The sequence below is a fragment of the Felis catus genome, chromosome C2, assembly GCF_018350175.1.
Source record: "Felis catus isolate Fca126 chromosome C2, F.catus_Fca126_mat1.0, whole genome shotgun sequence".
NCBI classification, from domain to species: Eukaryota; Metazoa; Chordata; class Mammalia; order Carnivora; family Felidae; genus Felis; species Felis catus.
Genome location: NC_058376.1, coordinates 101630165 through 101647563, shown reverse-complemented (window position 1 = coordinate 101647563; position 17399 = coordinate 101630165). Strand labels below are relative to the sequence as shown.

The following is a 17399-nucleotide window of genomic DNA, read 5'->3' as shown; positions in this document are numbered from 1 at the left end:
ACATAGCAAGTTACAGGATAGACCATGGCAAAAAATGTACTTACAGATAACTTGTATTTTACTCTTTGCATATATGAAAAGAATTTTTCTACTTTCTGTCCCATTTGCACCATTATGGAATCTTAAAGTCACAATGAATTTACGTATAATTTTTCCTTTACATAGTCTTCCAGAGTTTAATATTCTGGAGGAGATTTCTAATGCTAAGCTTATTCTCTTTCCTTTGGAACCATCTCCCCCAGTCAAGAAGCTTATAGGGTTCCTTTTAATTTTTTAGAATGTTTGACTATCACTGAGTAATGTATTGCTTTGTTTTCAGTCCTAATATTCATTATTCAATGGTCTTTTTGGTATTAAAAAGTTAATTCCTTATTTAAATTTTCATCATTAATTTGATTATTTTATACTTCCTTATCCTCTCCATTTTGTAACCCTGGATTATTACATTGATTTGCATGCTCTAGATCCCATGTGTCATGCTTTTTGCACCTACTAATATCTTCTTTGTGTGTTTTGTCTTCTAGTATAATGTCTAAAGCTGATCTTCAAAGTCACAGTCACTATTCAATATTACCCATTCAGTTCCTTTGTTGAGTTCTTTCCCATTATTTTGACCACCATGCATTTTACTTACAAAAATACTTTTTTTTTGTATTCTTAAAAGGTTTAATTACATTGAACCACATTGGTCATGATCTGAAGAGAAAAATCATGGTCTTCCATGCTGAAAAGACACTTGATTAAATTCAACTTCCATTCACAGTTTACAATTTATTTTTTAAGTTGATAAAATACCATTTTTTTAATTTTATTTTTATTTTTTTTTAAATTTACATCCAAATTAGTTAGCATATAGTGCAACAATGATTTCAGGAGTAGATTCTTTAGTGCTCCTTACTTCTTTAGCCCTTCCTCCCTCCCACAACCCCTCCATTAACCCTCAGTTTGTTCTCTATATTTATGGGTCTCTTCTGTTTTGTCCCCCTCCCTGTTTGTATATTATTTTTTGTTTCCCTTCCCATATGTTCATCTGTTTTGTCTCTTAAAGTCCTCATATGAGTGAAGTCATATGATTTTTGTCTTTCTCTGACTAATTTCACTTAGCATAATAGCCTCCAGTTCCATCCATATAGTTGCAAATGGCAAGACTTCATTCTTTTTGATTGCCGAGTAATACTGCATTGTATATATACATACCACATCTTCTTTTTCCATTTGTCTATCGATGTACATTTGGGCTCTTTCCATACTTTTGCTATTGTTGATAGTGCTGCTATAAACATAGAGGTGTATGAGTCCCTTTGAAACAGCACACCTGTATCCCATGGATAAATGCCTAATAGTGCAATTGCTGGGTTGTAGGGTAGTTCTTTTTTTAGTTTTTTGAGGAACCTCCGTAGTGTTTTCCAGAGTGGCTGCACCAGGTTGCATTCCCACCAACAATGCAAAAGAGATCCTCTTTCTCCACATCCTTGCCAACATCTGTTGTTGCCTAAGTTGTTAATGTTAGCCATTCTGACAGGTGTAAGGTGGTATCTCTTTGTGGTTTTGATTTGTATTTCCCTGATGATGAGTGATGTGGAGCATTTTTTCATGTTTTGGTTGGCCATCTGGATGTCTTCTCTGGAGAAGTGTCTATTCATGTCTTTTGCCCATTTCTTCACTGGATTATTTGTTTTTTGGGTGTTGAGTTTGATAAGTTCTTTATAGATTTTGGATACTAACCCTTTATCTGATATGTCATTGCAAATATCTTCTCCCATTCTGTCGGTTGCCTTTTACTTTTGCTGATTATTTCCTTCACTCTGCAGTAGCTTTTTATTTTGATGAGGTCCCAGTAGTTCATTTTTGCTTTTGTTTCCCTTGCCTCCAGAGATGTGTTGAGTAAGAAGTTGCTGTGGCCAAGATCAAAGAGGTTTTTGCCTGCTTTCTCCTCGAGGATTTTGATGGCTTCCTGTCTTACATTTAGGTCTTTCATCCATTTTGAGTTTATTTCTGTGTATGGCGTAAGAAAGTGGTTGAGATTCATTCTTCTGCATGTCATTGTTCAGTTTTCCCAGTACCATTTGCTGAAGAGACTGTCTTTATTCCATTGGATATTCTTTCCTGCTTTGTCAAAGATGAGTTGGCCATATGTTTGTGGGTCAATTTCTGGGTTCTCTATTCTGTTCCATTGATCTGAGTGTCTGTTCTTGTGCCAGTACCATGCTGTCTTAATGATTACAGCTTTGTAATATAGCTTGAAGTCTGGAATTGTGATGCCTCCTGCTTTGGTTTTCTTTTTCAAGATTGCTTTGGATATTCGGGGTCTTTTCTGGTTCCATACAAATTTTAGGATATTTGTTCTAGCTTTGTGAAGAATGCTGCTGTTATTTTGATAGGGATTGCATTGAATATGTAGATTGCTTTTGGTAGTATCGACATTTTAACAATATTTGTTCTTCCTATCCAGGAGCATGCAATCTTTTTCCATTTTTTTGTGTCTTTTTAAAATTTCTTTCATAAACTTTGTATAGTTTTCAGTTTATACATTTTTCACCTCTTTGGTTAGATTTATTCCTAGGTATTTTATGGTTTTTGGGGCAACTGTAAATGGGATCGATTCCTTGATTTCTCTTTCTGTCACTTCATTGTTGGTGTATAGGAATGCAGCCAATTTCTGTGTGTTGATTTTATATCCTGCAACTTTGCTGAATTCATGAGTCAGTTCTAGCAGTTTTTTGGTGGAATCTTTAGGATTTTCCATATAGAGTAATACCATGTCATTTGCAAAAAGTGAAAGCTTGCCTTATCTTTGCCAATTTTGATGCCTTTGATTTCCTTTTGTTGTCTGATTGCTGATGTTAGAACTTCCAACACAGTGTTAAACAACAGCGGTGAGAGTGGATATCCCTGTCTTGTTCCTGACCTTAGGGGGGAAGCTCTCAGTTTTTCCCCATTGAGGATGATATTGGTGTTGGGTCATTCATATATGGCTTTTATGATCTAGAGATATCTTTCTTCTATCCCTACTTTCTTGAGGTTTCTATCAAGAAAGAATGCTGTATTTTGTCAAATGCTGTCTCTACATCTATTGAGAGGATCATATGGCTCTTGTCCTTTCCTTTATTGATGTGATGAATCACGTCAGTTGTTTTATGGATATTGAACCAGCTCTGCATCCTAGGTATAAATCCCACTTGGTCGTGGTGAATAATTTTTTTAATGTATTGTTGGAGCCAGCTGGCTAATATCTTGTTGAGGATATTTGCATCCATGTTCATCAGGGAAATTGGTCCATAGTTCTCCTTTTTAGTGGAGTCTCTGTCTGGTTTTGGAATCAAGGTAATGTTGGCTTCATAGAAAGAGTTTGGAAGTTTTCCTTCCATTTCTATTTTTTGGAACAGCTTCAAGAGAATGGGTGTTAACATTCCTTAAATGTTTGGTAGAATTCCCCTGGCAATCCACCTGGCCCTGGACTCTTGTTTTTTTTGGGAGATTTTTAATTACTAATTTGATTTCCTTACTGGTTATAGATCTGTTCAAGTTTTCTATATCTTCCTTTTTCAGTTTTGGTAGTGTGTATATTTCTAGGCATTTGTCCATTTCGTCCAGATTGCCCATTTTATTCACATATAATTGCTCATAATCTCTTATTTTTGTTTTTATTTCTGCTATGTTGGTTGTGATCTCTCATTCTTGATTTTATTTATTTGGGTCCTTTCCTTTTTCTTTTTGATCAGACTGACTAGTGGTTTATCAATTTTGTTAATTCTTTCAAAGAACCAGCTGCTGGTTTCATTGATCTGTTCGACTGTTTTGTTTTTTGTTTGTTTGTTTGTTTTTGGTTTCGATAGGATTAATTTCTGCTCTAATCTTTATTATTTCCTGCCTTCTGCAGGTTTGGGGTTTTATTTGCTGTTCTTTTTCCAGTTCTTTAAGGAATAAGGTTAGTTTGTGTATCTGAGATCTTTCTTCCTTTTTGAGGAAGGCCTGGATTGCTGTATACTTTCCTCTTATGACTGCCTTTGCTGCATCCCAGAGGTTTTGGTTTGTGGTGTTATCATTTTTATTGACCCATATACTTTTTAATTTCCTCTTTAAGTTCTTGGTTAGCCCATTCATTATTTAGTAGGATGTTCTTCAGACTCCAAGTGTTTGTTACCTTTCCAACTTATTATTATTATTATTTTTTTTTTTTGTGGTTGATTTCGAGTTTCATAGTGTTGTGGTCTGAAAATATGTATGGTATGATCTCGATCTTTTTGTACTTATTTAGGGATGATTTGTGCCCCAGTATATGGTCTCTTCTGGAGAACGTTCCATGTGCACTGGAGAAGAATGTATATTCTGCTGCTTTAGGATGAATGTTCTGAATGTCTGTTAAGTCCATCTGGTCCAGTGTGTCATTCAATGACATTGTTTCCTTGTTGAATTATTGATTAGATGATCTGTCCATTGCTGTGAGTGAGGTGTTGAAGTCTCCTACTATTATGGTGTTACTATTGATGAGTTTCTTTATGTTTGTGATTAATTGGTTTATATATCTGGGTGTTTTCACATTTGGCACATAAATGTTTACAGTTGTTAGATCTTCTTGGTTGATAGACCCCTTGATTATGATATAATGCCCTTCTGTATCTCTTGATACAGTCTTTATTTTTTTAATTTTTTTAATGTTTTTTTTTTAAATTTATATTTGAAGGAGAGAGAGAGAGACAGAGCATGAGCGGGGGAGGAGCAGGGAGAGAGGGAGACAGAATTCGAAGCAGGCTTCAGGGTCTATGCTGTCAGCACAGAGCCCAACACAGGGCTTGAACCCACAAACTGTGAGATCATGACTTGAGCCGAAGTCAGATGCTCAACTGACTGAGCCACCCCAGCACCCCTACAGTCTTTATTTTAAACTCTAGATTGTCTGATATAAGTATGGCTACTCATATAAGTATGGCTTTATTTCGTTGACCATTAGCCTGATAGATGGTCCTCCATCCCCTTATTTTCAATCTGACTGTGTCTTTAGGTCTAAAGTGGGTCTCTTGTAAACAGCGTATAGATGGATCTTGTTTTCTTATCCATTCTGTTACCCTGTGTCTTTTGATTGGGGCATTGAGTCCATTGACGTTTGGAGTGAGTCCTGAAAGATATGAATTTATTGCCATTATGATTCTTGTAAAGTTGGAGTTTCTGGTGGTGTTCTCTTGTCCTTTCTAATCTTTGTTGCTTTTGGTATTTATTTATTTATTTCTATATATATCTGTATATCTATATCTATATCTATATCTATATATCTATATCTGTATCTATATCTGTATCCATATCTATCTGCATATATATTTTTTCATCCCTTCTCCCCTCAGATAGTCCCCCTTAAAATTTCTTGCAGGGCTGGTTTAGTGGTCACAAACTCCTTTAATTTTTGTTTGTCTGGGAAACTTTTTCTCTCTCCTTCTATTTTGAATGACAGCCTTGCTGGATAAAGAATTCTTGGCTGCATATTTTTCTGATTCAGCACACTGAGTATATCCCACCACTGCTTTCTGGCCTGCCAAGTTTCTGTGGATAGGTCTGCTGCAAACCTGATCTGACTTCCCTTGTAGGTTAAGGACTTTTTCTATCTCTTGCTGCTTTCATAATTCTCTCCTTGCCTGAGTCTTTTGTGAATTTGACTATGATATGCCTTGTTGATGGTCTGTTTTTGTTCAACCTAATGGGGGTCCTCTGTGCTTCCTGGATTTTGATGTTGTGTCTTTCCCCAGGTTAGGAAAGTTTCTGCTATGATTTGTCACAAAACCCTTCTACCGCTATTTCTCTCTCTTCCTTTTCTGGGACCCCTTGATTCTGATGTTGTTCCTTTTTAATGAGTTTTGATTTCTCTAACTCTTAAATCATGCTCTTTTGCCTTCATCTCCCTCTTTGTTTCTGCTTCATTATTCTCTATAAGTTTGTCCTCTATATCGCTGATTCTCTGTTCTGCCTCGTCCATCCTTGACGCCACTGCATCCATCCGTGATTGCTGCTCAGTTATAGCATTTTTAATTTCATTCTGACTAGTTTTTACTTCTTTTATCTCTGCAGAGAGGGAACTAATCTACTTTCGACTCTAGCTAGTATTATTATTATTGTGATTCTAAATTATGATTCAGACATCTTGCTTGTATCTGTGTTGGTTAAATCCCTGGCTGTTGTTTCTTCATGTTCTTTGTTTTGGGTGAATTCCTTCGTTTTGTCATTTTGAAGGGAGAAAAGGAATTAATGAGGCAGAAAAATTAAAATTAAAAAAATTAAAATTAAAATTAAAAAAAATAAAAACACATACACACAAAAAAATTAAATAAATGATGCCATATCCTAGGTGTGTTTTGGTCTGGGTGTTGAAAGTGGTGTGAAAGATTAGAGATTAAAAAAAGGGGGGGGGAAGAAAAAAAAAGGAAATCATTTGAGAATTTGAAAAAATGAATACACTAAAGTAGTCTAAAATGAGTTGATGGAAGTAAAATAGAATTTGAAAAAAATTACACAAAAGTAAAGAATATAGTAGAAAAACTTTAAAAATTTAACAAAAAAGAAAAATTTAATAAAAATAAAAAATAAATTGAATTTTTTTCTCTTTCTGTATTCAAGAAAAATGAAAAAGAGAACAAAAAGGAAGTCATTTGAAAATTTGAAAAAGAAATACACTGTAGTAGACTAAAAAAAATGATAGAAGTAAGATAGAATTTGAAAAAAAAATACCTAAAAGCAAAACTATAGTAAAAAAATTAAAAATATATTTTTTTAAATTTTTTTTTCAACGATTATTTATTTTTGGGGCAGAGGGAGACAGAGCATGAACAGGGGAGGGGCAGAGAGAGAGGGAGACACAGAATCAGAAATAGGCTCCAGGCTCTGAGCCATCAGCCCAGAGCCTGATGCGGGGCTCGAACTCACGGACCGCGAGATCGTGACCTGGCTGAAGTCGGACGCTTAACCGACTGCGCCACCCAGGCGCCCCAAAAATATTTTTAATAGTGAAAGTAAAAATGAAGTGTTTCTCTTTCTGCATTCAAGAAAAAGAAAAGAAACAGAAAAGAATAAGGAAATCATTTGAAAATTTGGAAAAGTGAATACACTGAAATAGATTAAAATAAAATGATGAATATAAAATAGAATTTGAAAAAAAGTTACACAAAAGTAAAGAATATACTAGAAAAAACTTGAAAAAATATTTTTAATAAAAATTAAAAATAAAAATGAATATTTTCTCTTTCTATATTCAAGAAAAACAAAAGAAACAAAAAAAAGAAAAAAAAGAAAATTGCATAGATGGACTTGCTAACAGATTGAAATAGGACTGAAATTACTTTGTTTTCCCGTAGAAGTCAGACTTTGAAGCACTTTATAGTCCATAAACTAAGGAGGCAGTGAGAATTGTGTTCTTGAAGAGCAAGGTTGGCCCAGTTAGGCAGGGCTCAGTGTAATGGCTCTGTTCTCCACTAGATGGCGCTGCTAGCCTACTTAGGTGGATTGTTGCAGCACTTGTAGGTGCATTCGCGCATGTGTGGGAGTGGTGAAAATGGCATCACCCAGCTACCCAGTCTCTAGTGTCGGAACTCTGTTCTCCCAAACCAGCAATAGCACACCCGTCCTCTGTCTTCAGCCTTCGTCCACTCCCTGCTTTTTCACTGTCCGTGATCAGGCCCCAGGCAATACCTCTCTCCCGAGTTTTGTCTCAGATGCCGCTGTTTTCCCAGGTCCCTTATTCTAAAGGACTGCAGCTTTGACCTGTTCTGCCCTTCTGCGGAAGGGTCTCACCGAGCAGTGGCCAAATGAGCAACGGCCGAATGTCAACTGCACCCAGGAACGCTTGCTGGATCCTGCTGCTGCTGGTGCCCCAGGGACTGCAGCCAGGTGCCAGCCTGCCCCAGAAAAAGTTCATGAGATAGTATAGCAGCAGCTTCACTGACACTGACACAAGCTTCACTCTTAACGACCTTGTTCCAGCACCAGCGAATGTGGCCGTTTTTCTGGGGTCTGCTGGGACCAGGTGGCTTCAACAGTCTCTACCAAATGTCCTTCCAGCAGGGGAACTGCTTTTCCCCATGTGACACGAGATTCTCCCAGACCCCACTCTGTTCCTGGGGATTCGCCCTTCCCACCAGAGCACCGCCAGGTATCGAGCTGCAGAGTTGCAGACTTTGCGCTCCCCTTGTTTACAGTCTTAATGGAATTTAAACCCTCTCCTTTCTCCTTTCTCCCTTTTTAGTTTAGTCCCAGCGGCTGTTTCCAATTTTCCACTTTCTCTCCAGCTGCTTTTGGGGAGGGGAGCTTTTCCCATACCCGTCCCCCCCCCCCGTCTCTGTCCTCTCCACTGCAAAAACACCTCCCTTCCCGTGGCTTCTCGCTCCCCAAGTTCAACTCTCCTGCTGTGTACCTGCTGAGTTCTGTGGTTCAGGTTGTGCAGATTGTTGTGTTAATCCTCCAATCAGTTTTCTAGGTGTGTAGGATGGTTTGGTGTTGGTCTGGCTGTATTTCATGGATGAAAGACACAAAAAACTTCCATGTTGTTCTGCCATTTTGGCTCCTCCCCCGGAAATACTTTTTTTCCAAGCTTATTTATTGGTTGCTCCTTGAGAAAAGTTCTTAGGTAGAGGTGTTTTTATTAAAAGTCCTTTCTTGTTTTCTTCATTCAGCTTTTTTATTAATAGATAATTGTTCTAATTAAGTCACTTATTACAAACCCTTTTTGAAAATCTCTCATTCCTCCTCATATGCCCAATTATTATTTTTTTAGATATGTCCCATTTTGGAAAAGAAAGTCTAGATTGATGTGTACTGATGACTTGTTTAGTATCCTTCAAGAATCATGTCACTGTTCAGCCTTCTGCAGGGTAGGAATACATTTTTTATTTCATTTGTCCCTTGTGTAAGCTGAAAAAAAGAGAAAGAAGTCTTATTTCTAGCTCTCCAAATCCATTCAGAGCAAAATAAATAGCATGTGTTTAACATAAGGCAGTTAATAACTGTGATTAAGTCTGTATTAATTGTTGGTGACAAAGTGAGCAAAGCCATTGTGGTAAACATCTAATGTGCTGAAATCACACCCATATTCCTAAGGCAGGATGCTCTCATTTTTCTGGCATTTTTCTCTGGGACAGTTGAGGCCATCAACAATTAGAAGGTTAATTGCATATTCTGGACCACATATTCCGACATTATTTTGTGTCTCTTAAATATGTTTGTTCCCAGAAAGCAAAAATGACACACTAACTGTAAAAAATGTCATTAAAATAAGCAGAATGTTCAGTAAGCCAATCCCATCCTTAATGGTCATTGTCCCAATATTTTTCTTCTGATGAAGTGCTTTCTTATATGCTTAATAAGTTTTAGTATCTGTTAATTTATGCAGAGCTAAATTATTATCTGGCTGCCTTATGCTATGTCGTAAAATAGAAATTAATAAATATTATTGGGTTATACCATGTGCAAAGCTTTTAAATATTCCCTTTTGAATGATATTAACAACTTTTCAGAAAACCAAAATGAATAAACTAGATGTTTGGCCTATTTTATCATCCATCCAAGTGAGAGGTTATAAAAAATATTACTTTCCTATGCATTCTGTTTATCCAGTCCCCAACTAATGACTCGTCAAGGACTTTGTTCAATGGACATTTTTATGTGTGTGTTGGATAATTGGGATGCTTGACATGAGAGTTTGAGTCTGTTTGGAAGCCTTCCAGCAGATGGTGAACTTCTTCAATCAGGAGATTGGCTATGGAGTTCTTTAAATTGTACAGTCTCTTTTAAGTTGCTTTCACACCAAGTGAAGGTTAAGTGTATAGCTTATAGTTAGCTGTTCATTGTATTGGTCACTGGAGGAGATCCCAAATGTCCTGTATTTGGTCTCCCTGTCTCTTTCGTATGCTACCCAATCTTCCAAACTCTGTGAGATATTAGGGTTGTTTGTGTCCAGCTAGAGTGTTTGTTCCAAGTGTCCAATAAGAAAGAGAATACCAGATAATTCAGGATATTTTTCAAATATGATAAATCACTTTTTTCTTCTAGTTTTTGTTAATGGCACCCAAATGTTTCCTGTGGTAAATTTCTTCTCTTTGTCTCTGCTGCCCACACTGACAGATTTCAGTGCCATATCCCTCAGTTCATTTTTAAACAGTCCCTGGCAACTGAGAATGTACCAGCCACTTTGTATGGGAATAGCTAGCTCAGAATCTAAATCCCTTTAGTTTTTGCCTTATTACCCAGCTCGCCTTGTTTCCAGTCCCTTCTGTTCTGAGTTTTGATTGTTTTCAGGGTTCAGTTTAGAAAATCTGCTCCCTTATTCCTCCAGGTTTTCTCCTTTTGCCTGCTTTGAATCAAAAGCTATTCTGCACTGATTCGTTTTGCCCTCCATCTGTGCCCATCTGCTTCATGTCTTCCCAGAAATTCCTCAAGATTCTGGTCATTGAAGACACCATATCCTATGTCCCAGTGATGCTAAGATTTTTTTTTAAATTATTATTTCCAAATACCTTTTGAGAGAAGAAAATATGTGCTAAATAAACTACTTTTAAATAAGGTAATTGAATTTACCAATCATGTCCATGCTTCTGTCTCTATTTTGATTTATTTTCTCTTCTATTTTGTCTCTACATCTGCTCCATAGTGTTTTACATAAGAAGCAGTGATGAGAAATCTCAAATACCCATGTCCATAATTTTCCCTGATGAAAATATCTTCATCATTCTCAGTTATTCAAAGATATTCCTTTGAAAAATGTGGATTTTTCATTTAACATTTGTTTTTCTCTGTACTTTTAATTTTATACTACAGAGAAATAATATACCCTTTTCTGTATTAATACTCCAGTTTATGGATTATGTTTTATGACATAGATCAGACTGAATTCTTGGAATATTCTTCATTTTTTAAAAATATAAAGAAGTAACCTCAGAAGCCAATAGTGTTTTGCACGATGATCATGTGTGTATATTTAGATGATTTAAAAAATCAGTATTCTAGGGGCGCCTGGGTGGCTCAGTCGGTTGAGCGTCCGACTTCAGCTCAGGTCACGATCTCGCGGTCTGTGAGTTCGAGCCCCGCGTCGGGCTCTGGGCTGATGGCTCAGAGCCTGGAGCCTGCTTCCGATTCTGTGTCTCCCTCTCTCTCTGCCCCTCCCCCATTCATGCTATGTCTCTCTCTGTCTCAAAAATAACTAAATGCTAAAAAAAAAATTAAAAAAATCAGTATTCTATCAATGTATTTTAGAAGCCTGTTTATTTAGCGTAGTGTAGTGTTTGTGTGTGTGTGTGTGTGTGTGTGTGTGTGTGTGTGTGTGTGTGTGTGTGTGTATGTGTTGCAGAAGTTCTATTAATCAGGGAAATGGGGGTTGCAGGAGTGCATTCAATCATGAGGTATCTTTGTAGTCTATCCAACTCTAATCTAGAGTGTAACTGATTTAAACTATCAACCCATCAGAAAACTGAACTGTGAAATTGTTACCTCAAAGACTGTCATCAGAATAGTTTCTTTACCAATGTCTTTGGTAATTATTGGTTAGTTTTTATCATTCTACTTCTCCTGTCACTGCTGCCACCTTTAATCCCCTGGTGTACTTCAGTTTTTACATTTGATCTTATGGATATAGCCAAAAAATGATATATTGTCAAATTTATTTTGTATACATAAAATTTCAAAATAGCTCTAAATACTCGCAATGAAATTTGCCAATCTTTTTTCTTCCCTTTCTTTTTTTAAAGTTTCATTGGGCTTCATACCCATCTTATATAGAAACATAAGATAACTTACCTAAAAGCATTGATTTGTGTTTGCCTGTTTAATTTGGTAGAAGTATATTCCACTATGATCTCTGATTGTTGAATAATATTATAACTGAATTCAAGTAGCACAATTTCAGTTCAGGTGACAGAATATTGTATGTCACTGTAAATGCTTAGAAAGATTTAGATTTTCTAGGCCAAAACCAGACGTTGTTTTAATTTAAAAATGATGACTAATTTTCTAAGTAGACAATTATAAACATCATGGTTATCACCCAGTTGTGGATTTCAGTTGAATTGCTCTTGGTCTGGTTATTTCAGGCTAGTAGATTTGTTAAGTTCATTAAGTCAACTGAAAGTATTTTAATGAGTATTGAGGGAGAATTGTTGGAGAACAAATCAAAACATCATTCAATCAAGGACATTATTCAATATGTATTAAATTATTTATCTTACTCAATTATTACTTTACTCTTAGAAAATTATTATATTTTATGTTGTTTAGCCATGAAATGTATGAGATGTTGAAAATTAAATAATATGTAACAATATATTGATGATTCACTCACTATAACGTTTTTGACCAAACCCATGCCATGTTACAAGTGAGGAACTTTTCCTCTTAAAAAACACATTCTTTTGATGTACCACTCAAATATGTTACTTGAAATTGTTTTTAGAGAAGTCCCTATCCATTTAGCTATCCTCAGTGGCTAAGAAAGACAAAAATAGCTATATTTTCAGCAAAAGCATCTTGTCATTTCATTTTGGAATCTGTGAACTTGAGGAAATTACTTAAACTTTCTGGTTCTCAGTGGTTTCTTATAAAATAGGAATCATAAATTTATCTTTTTAAGTGGTTGGGGTAAATATGTATGAGATAATAAGTAAAATTCCTAGAGTAGTACCTGGCATTATTGTAAGTTCTAAATAAATTACCTTCTATTGTTCTGCCTATATAAAGATACATCTAGCTTCTTACCTAACTAGCTACTTAATGGTTTTAAATTTTTTTATGTTATGCAGTGGTATCAAATGAGCCATTTAACTTAAAACAACAGAAGTTTCTTATTTATGTAATATCCACTGTGGTTAGGGCAGCACTCTATAGCACTTGTTCCTGATACTGGTTTATTATTTCAGGCTGCTTTGATCTGAGGCATCACCATATGAATGCTTACTTGTGAGATCACGGTGGCATGACAAGAATTATCTTAACTACTGTCACCTAGAAATAGCATTCATATTTCATATAACAATCTGTTAGTCAAAAGTCATGTGATTATGTCTAACTTTCAGACGACTAGAAACTTCTGTCCTCTGGTGTGTTCAGATGGGAAAGAGAACCAGAAATATTAAAGAACAGTAATAATACATTCCACATTATCTATTGATTTTCTACCCCTCTACTTAGAAATTTGGATCTACCTTACATACTGACTTTGATGCTCATTTTGAGAAGAGGAAACTAAAATCTAGAAACAGAAAATTAATAATTTGGAGTAATATGATATGCAGGTTACAGAATAAGTCCCATAACCAGGACTTCCTAAGCTTTCAATTTTACTAAAAATAAACATTATTTCAACTGAATCCAATAAAACTAAAAATCCAGTGCAATGGGTAATAAATACCTATTTAGAGTCTACAGAAATAGTAGAACTTTAATGTGATGAAAACTATACAAAAGTTTTGATAATTGGCATGGAGAAGAAAAGATGGTCACAAGTAAAACTGCAAATCTTGGCTGAAATATGTAACTAAGGACATTGAAGTTGTAGCAGCCAGTGTGAATAGAATTCCTCCAGTCTGTGAGAGGTAAGGGTTTACCTGTCCAGGGTTTATTGCTTGCAGTTTGGTCTCCTGAAAATCTCCATGGTTAATGGCTACAGATAATGCTTAAAACAATCACTTGTAAATTGCTAAGGCACCCACTCAGGCCACAGGTCCCGTCATGATGAACAGCTCAGTACTGAGGCTTAATTCCAACCCCCTAGTGATGCCAGAGAGGGAGTGAGACTTCTTGGAGAAAAAAGCTATGGTGGCTGAATATGTCTGGAGCCACTTCTGCCATATCTTATTATGATAAATATCAGCCTCTGATTTCACATGAGAGGAGAAGCTCATGCTTCTTTGAATATGCGATTTGAACTTCCATAGCCCAAGTGTCATTTGCCTGCTAGATACTTTTGTATTGATCTTAAAATAAAAAGAGAACTAGGTGACCTATACATCCATTATTGATCCTGAGCATGTTAATTTCCTCAATAATTATGGATCCTTGGGGACTAATGTGGGTTTTTCTATATTTGATCAACATTATCACAAGGTAGAATCGAGTGTTATGGTGGGAAGAACTTTCCATATACATAAATCTGAAATGGCAGATGAAAAGTTAAAATTATATGTAACCTAAAAATAAAGATTGTGGATTTGTACAATAATGCCAATCATTGACTTATTGCTTCCCAGCTCTAAATATTCCTCATTTAGCCTGCTTTGTAAAAATTAATGTTGATCTCTTAAATATTTTTCCTTTACTAACTGGCCTTGAAGCTTTGCCAGTGAAGGATGCTAAAGAGACATTGCAGGAAGAAAGCATTTTACTTGCTGTTTGGGGTATGCTCGCTTGTAAGTGCCTGCAGCATGCACCTCTTTGAATGCTCTCAGCCTCTCTACTGTTTAACTCATAGGGCATGGTGGCCAGCAGCTTCCCTGTAACATCTACCATGTTTGTGAAAGAGTGCCTCTAGCTAATACAGGGCTCACAGCTCTTAGCCACATGCTCCTTTCTGCAACACTGACAGCTTCTCCAGAACCCACTTCCTGCAATGCATGGATTATAGCAGCATCCAGTAGTCATTAGCATTCTTCCCCCTTGGACAGTCTTCATGCAGTACTCCATGAACATCTTTTCAGAGTATCATAGCAGATTTCCAGCAAACTCCAGAAGTTAGGCTTTTCAGCAAGATCTACTCTTGTGGCACCACAGTGACTGTTCTACTATTCAGTGAGACACAAATTCCGTCTCAAACAAGGTCTGCCTCTTAGTCCAGGGAGTCTCTGTTTTGGGTGCTCTATCTTAACTGTAGGGATAATGCTTGCTCTTTATATATGCTATTCCTAAAATTGTAGAGTTCTCTTTACTTCTTAGTAGACAATTACTTATCACTTTAATCTTTTATTAGGGTAACCATTCTTTATATTAAACTTTCCCTATTTAAATTACAGTGTGTGATCTCTCTTATGATTGATTCTGACTGATGTACATCAAAACCTAAATCAAATACAAAACTTCCCTCACGGCCAAATGTTTTCAAATTTCTGAAGATATTTACTCTTCTATTTAATAGGTACATGGATAATTAAGCCCTCTTATAAGAATTAAAGACAATATTAGACATATGAAGGCTTAAAGTGCCCAATAATGTTACTTGAACCTGAATGAAAAAGTGAATTAAATCTGAATCTGAATGAAGTAATATATATCTAGAATGGTATGAAACTCAGATTATGAGAAGTTAAGGAAACCGCTTTTAAGATATTTGTCAACTAAAGAATAAGAATGTTTGATATATAGAATTGTCAACTAGATTAAATGATTTTATTTTTGTATTTTGTTGTATTATTTTGAGAACAGTAAATAGTAGAAAGCAGAAAGAGAAAAATCCAATACAAAAAGAGCCTATAGGGATGCAGAACTTTTAACTTTGTTATTATTATAAATTAATAATTTGTTACTATTTGTTAATGGCCTAATGAAATTTCAAGCAATAATAATGAAAGCTAATATTATTATATTCCCACATTTTATTATAAATTTTGAAGTATTAATTTAACAATTTAACAATTTAACACATTTTATTACAAATTTTGAAGTACTAATTTAACAAAAAACAACTAATTGAATGCTTATAACAGTAAGATAAGAGATTATTACACATCATAATTTTCATGACAGTATTCTGCAAATACTAAAATACTATTTTTAAACTAGTCTTTTGCGATGAATACATGTGTGAAATCAGCATTTGACTCAACATTGCTGTAGCCTTTGCTCTAAATTTGCGCAATTGCTTAGAGAGGATTAAGTGTGTGAGATTTCTGCAATTTTAGACCTTTTGCACTTCAAGTTGTTTCAAAGTAAAACTCCTATAGAAACTTGGAGAAACTTATAATTATTTTACAGTTGATTTAACTCAAAAATGGCAGAAGAAATTTACCTCACATTTTTCAGCAAAACCTGAAAAATTAACCTTTTGCAGTACCAATTCTAATATTCATGTCTCCAGAATGGCATTTTTATGTCATTGGTAAGCACTATCCTGGGTTATATATCTGAGAGTTTATTCATAAATAAAGAAAAAGGTTAATCATTAATAACCAGTACTACCTCTGAAAGTAGTATTACAAATAAGAAATTTACATGCTAATCATTGTTATTTTTATGCTTATTTTTATTATAAAATCATTTTTGCTTATAATTTACAGAAGAAATACAAAATAACATACTCCTCACTTATATAGCTCCTTCTTATAGCTCCTTGTCACCCTCCTTAAGTACCCAAATACCCTATTGCCTTTGTCACTAGAGACTTCTATCAGACACTCTGAGCTTATTAGGTTTCATTCCCCAGAATGTGAATTTTGTCTGCAGAGATCCAAACTCAAAAGTTCATGTAGGGGCACCTGGTTGGTTTAGTTGGTTAAGCGTCTGACTTCGGTTCACGTCATGATCTCATGGTTCATGAGTTCGAGCCCTACTTGGAGCTCTGTGCTGACAGCTCAGAGCCTGGAGCCTGCTTCAGACTCTGTGTCTCCCTCTCTCTCTGCCCTCCCTGCTTGCACTCTCTGTCTGTCTCAAAAATAAATAAACATTTAAAAAAATTTAAAAAAAGTTCATGTAGACTCACAGAGTAAGATCTTTATGTCGAGCTGTTGTAATGTATACTTTCCTATGGTAGAAGATGCCTGGAATTAAGTTGTGTGGGATGATAGGTAAAATAAGTGTGTAAGAAGATCAAGAGAAGAGAAATGGAAAATCTAAAACCAAAACCAAACCAAACCAAAACAACAACAACAAAATTCCATACTCATTAGTAGTTAGGATTATGCAGATATATTTTTTTGAATGGAGCATATTCTTTCCTTCCTGAGGCTTTATTTGTTTAATCTGTTTGAATTGTTTAGAACAAAATAATCTGAGTATAAGACATGATTTAACATTTTTTTTTAGAAAGCTAAAGAAATTGATTTTTTCCTTAAAGAAATCTATTAGGAAAATATAAAGATCTTAGTACTTATATGATTTGTGTAGCTTTATAAATATACACATTCTACAAGGAATGCAGCTGTGTTCAAGCACTCTTTATTCATAATCTGGGATTATGTTTTGCATTGGCTCTACCCTACAGATTTCTCTTAATACATAGTTTAGGATAGGAAACATAAGAATAATGCTCACTTACCAACATTTTATAGAAACTAAAGATCCCAAAAGACAAAGAAAAATAACTTAAAACATTTTAATCCTTTTGGAAGCCATTTTTTATAAACTGGTCCAAACACAACTTTCCTTATTACAGTAAATGAAGACAACATCCTTCCAGATTCAAAAGACCAAAGCAAAAATGAAATGACAAAAAAACACAAAAATCTAAA

The 17399-nt window shown here is 35.4% G+C and overlaps 1 long non-coding RNA gene across 2 annotated transcripts in view; it reads left to right on the top strand.

Moving 5' to 3' along the window:
• The window catches only part of LOC123380069, a 398478-nt gene that overhangs the window by 297904 nt on the left and 83175 nt on the right, over positions 1-17399 (top strand). The window lies entirely within an intron of this gene.